The sequence below is a fragment of the Psittacula echo genome, assembly GCF_963264785.1.
Source record: "Psittacula echo genome assembly, chromosome: 18".
Lineage (NCBI taxonomy): Eukaryota > Metazoa > Chordata > Aves > Psittaciformes > Psittacidae > Psittacula > Psittacula echo.
Genome location: NC_137754.1, coordinates 1,093,817 through 1,098,359, shown reverse-complemented (window position 1 = coordinate 1,098,359; position 4,543 = coordinate 1,093,817).

The following is a 4,543-nucleotide window of genomic DNA, read 5'->3' as shown; positions in this document are numbered from 1 at the left end:
CACCAGGATGGACACTTCCCTGGGCTGTGCTCTTGGGCCAGCACAAGCCCCTGCCCTTGGCTGCTCCTAGGGCACGATGCTACCAGCAGATCTCCCCACCTCTCTCTGGACTGTGCCTGCAGCCAGGGCCCTGCTGCTGTCCCCGGCCTCTGCACGTACAGCACCTGCAAAGTGACTCTGCCCTCGAGCTGTGCAGGGGGCCTGGTGGCGAAGCACGCACCCAACCCTGGTCCCGCAACGGCTTCTCTGGTGCTTCTCATGTAAACAGATGTGTCCGGACTGGGGTGTCCTGAGTGCTTCCTGGCAGGATCAGCGGGTGAGGGGCTGCTGGCATTGCCTGCCGATCCCATGGAGGTGGTGGATGGAAGTGAGGAGCAGGAATGCCATGGGATGCCTGTGGCTGGTCACAGTTGTGCTGCTCTGGGGTGCAGCATGGTGCTGCTCACACCACAGGCCATGCTCCCTGTTTTCTCCATGGGAGCTGAGCAAAGGGGAGCCCCGAGGAGCAGTAGTTGCTCATGTTGACAGGTAGGTTTAGGAAGTGCCTGTAAGAGAAAACCCTGTCCATGCATTTCCCACGCCGTGGATAGGGTCTGAGCTCTCACTCCAGGACTGCTGCGGCTGGGCTCTGTTTCTGCCTGCTCGAGGAGGATGCCAGCAGCAGCACGGGGCAGGTCTGCTCTCTGGGCTGTCACAGAAGCCAGCAGCAGCCAGAGGCTGAGGTGGAGCCTGATGCAGACCAGCAACCTCCAGGGCAGAGCCGGCCCTGGATCTCATTGTTACTTCATTGGCCACGCTGGATTTCTTCCATTATCTCCTTGGCCGTGCCAGGATGGGGACACATTAACCCCAAGGAAACAAGTGCCAGCATCTCCCTGTGGAAGCTATGGGAGACCTCCAGGCTGGCTGTGCAAGTGCCTGTTGGGTGAGCAGAGGCTGCTGCCCTTGCCGAGGCTCTTGTCCCAGATGTGTTGTCAGCGGCAGAGGGGTCCTGGGGTGCTTGGCCACTGCACTCAATAAACGTTTTGGTAGTGCCCTGTGTGGAGATGGCTCTTTTGGAGTGCCCAGATGCCACGGGAGCTGCAGGAAGGGCTCTGTGGGTGCTGTGCAGCAGGATGAAACACTCTCCTGAGGAGGCTGCACAGCCTCTGCAATTGCCCTGTGTCAGAGGAATGGCAGTAATGAGCATTTAGCATCGAATCCTCCTTGGGAGGAGGAAAGGTTGCTTGCACTAGTTCTTTGTAACCCATCTTCTTGCAGCTGGAAACTTTAAAGGAGGGACTGGTGCTTTGGGAAGCTCACTTTGAAGTAGTTGAAACCTGCTTCACAAGCCTGTCTGTGCCAGCTCCAGCTGCAGTGGTCCCTTCCCTCCCCTGCATGGGAGTGCGATGCCCACCTCTGTAGCCTGGCTTCTGACCTGCATTCCTTAGTGTGGCCATTGGAACTACATGATGTTAGGGTCCTTTCCAACCCTAACCATTCCATGATTCACTGGGCTCTTTGTGGCCTGGGAGGGCTCATTTCTCATAAGCGTGCTGGAGATGTAAAGATGGGAAATTTTGGGGTGCATGGGCTGCTGTAGGCACGTCCCCATCTCACGCCTGGGAGCATCCCCTGGGTTCCTAGAACCGGCTGCCTGCTGTGGAAAAGGTTAGCTGCAGGCAGGGTGCTGTGGTTTGCATTTCAGTGTTGGGATAGCAGGTCCAGCCCGGATCTATGTGTGCAGAAAGCACCCAGCCCTCCCTGGGACTTGGAGCAGGCCCCAGAGTGCAGGGAGGTGCTTGGCAGCTGCCCTAGACCTGGCCCCAAACAATGAGAGTTGCTGCCTTTTGGGAAGCACTGAGTCAGCCTGACCTCAAAGCGCTTGTCAGAGCAGCAGCACAGAAACCTCCCACGGCATGTGTGAGCCTCCAGCACAGGACCAGGGGGCTGTTCTCACTTTATAATGCCTCTGCTGCTCAGTCAGTTGGGGGGGGAAGAACCTGCTGCTGGCAAAAAGCTGCCCATAGCTCAGGCCGGAGAGGGATGCTCCTGCTAATGATGCTATTTCAGCACATGGAGGACCTGCTCCTGGGCTGTGAATCTCACAGGTTATTGCCCTTCTGCTCTCTGAAATAGTCTCTCAAAGCAGACAAATTATTTCAGCCCTTATAACAAATGAATTTATTTCTTCTAAACACCCAGTGGTGCTTCCTCCCAGCCCCACAGAAAGGTATGCTGTGTTTTCCCAAGGGATGAAGGTTTCTAGACAGTGATTAGTTTCTCATGAAGCTGCTCTGGGGCATCTTCTGAGATGAGGGGCCCAGAGTGTGGCCCCACATCTGTCTGTTTCCAGTCCTCTGTGCTTTGCAAATCACAGGCCAGGGTCCCCAAGGACTGTGAATGCCAAAAACGCAGTCTGGCGGGCACCATGTGAATTACCGCCCATTAGCAGCCGTTCTTCCCAATCTCTCCTTTTATAGCGCTTTGTTCTGTTGTGTCAAACTGCTCTGTTTATAGGGTTCCAGAGATGATGTTTCTCTACAAAAATGTTTTTTTCCATAGCTTCGGCTCGGTTCCCTTCCACAGGCAGTAACATCATCACTTGGCACAGAGTCGCTGGACTTCCAGCTTGTGCAACACCCACCCTGGCTGTGCTGGCCTAAGGAACACAGCCCTCAGCAGCTCCAGCACGGTCTGCTGCTTTGCTGTTGGTTGTTCCGAGCACAAGGAATGACTTAGGCTGATGCAAAATGGTGTTATTGGGGTAAATGCAGCCATATGGCTACACACAACTTTTGGCAGGGCTTGGTTCTCCTGACCAGGCTCAGGGCTGCACTGCCATAGAAGGAACAGTTTGCAAGCTTAGTGTTACAGAGAAGGGAAAGACCTTAAAACTGGAGGGGAAAGCTCTGGAGAGCAAGAGGCTCCTTTCCCTATTCCCTGCCAGGCATCACTGCACTGCGGGGGGGAGATGCCTGCTCCATGGCTCCTATTGACACAAATAGCATGAAGAGCTCAGCCCAGCATCACCTGCCTGGCCTCGGGGCTGTTAGCCCACATTACACCAGAAAAGATACGGCCCAATTTTGCCAGTAAATAAGAGATGGCTTGGAACAGTTCTCTCTCTGTAGATGAGATGTTTGCCATTAGCAACTCCTGGAGCTGCTGTCCCTCCATGGGAGCAGCACAGAGGACTCATCGCTTCCTACCTTCACCCTGGGGTCTCTATTTCAGCAACAGCTGAGGAGTAGGTAAGTTCAGAGAAGCCCAAAACTTGATTATAACTGCTTGATCCCTGCCTCATTCCCTGCAGGGTAATGGACAGCCTTATCGTGTTATCCCTACATATTAAGGACATTGGACGTTGTCCAGCTCCGCTCTGTTGCTCTGTATCTCTTCACCCTTCTGAATAATTGCCTTGAAATGCCAGTACTGGTTTATTTTCCTTTTATATTTTACTGGAAACAGGGAAATGAATGTACAATGGACTCCGCACCATTATTGCCTGATTCCTATCTAAGATACATTTGAGTTATTAAGGAATGAACCAGCTCAGTGATGAGAGCATCGCTAAGGTGTTTTTACAAGAAGAAATGGCTCTCCAGGGCAGCAGCAGGAGCCAAGCAGACAGGAGTGTGCCAGCCTGGCTCAACAGGAGCAGTGCCCCCCCCTAGCACTCTGCCATGCACAGCAGTGCCCTCAGTTGCTCCTCTGACACAGTGCCCAAGCCCTTGTTTTGGTGCTGCGGTCAGCAGCAAACTGTGCTCCTGCTGCAGATGCCCACAGCCACATCTGGCCCTGGCCAAAGCATGTGAGTGCCTCGGTGGCTCCAAGCAGGGCCATGGCCAGGGCTCCCCTCCCTGCTGTGGCTGGCCAGGCACATGCATTCCCTCTGGGCACTGTGCAGGGCTATATTAAACACATCTCCCTCCCGGATCTTGCTCCTCCCAACGTGCCCAGCTGTCCCATGGGAATAAACTGGCAGGTTTCCACAGAGCTCAGTGACAGCAGCAGTGGGCGCAGCCCTTGCCTCCTCTTGGCGTTGTGTCTTGACTGAAGTATCTGCTGCTTCCTGACCTGCTCTAGCGGAGCCCCAAAGGGTCTGCTTTTCTGCAGCTGGATCTGGGGAATCAGTGCAGGTCCCAAGCCCACCTGAAGCCAAACCAGGTTCAACCACCACCGAGGAGCCGCAGCTGCTCGCTGCCCAGCAGGTCTGGCAAGGGTGACCCTAAGATGTGACTGAGCAATGTGACTTAAGCCCTGTGAACTGGCCACATGGTTTGGAAGCGTGGAGCCCTTTCCCAGCAACACCCTTCTGCTCCTGAAGCAAGAAGGAGAAGTTTCTGCACCATGTTTACCAGTTTATCTACACTGGCTTTCTATCAACCTCATTGAAGCTCCGGCAGCCTGTTGCTCAGTTGCTGTTTCTTCCCCTGCCTCCATACCAGATGCTCAACGCGGGCTGAGTCCAGCTCTCGGGTGCGGACACGGATGTTCCCCACCCTGATGAGCGTTTCCCCTCCCGCCTGCGCCCCGCACGCCCTTCCTGCGGGGTCCCACC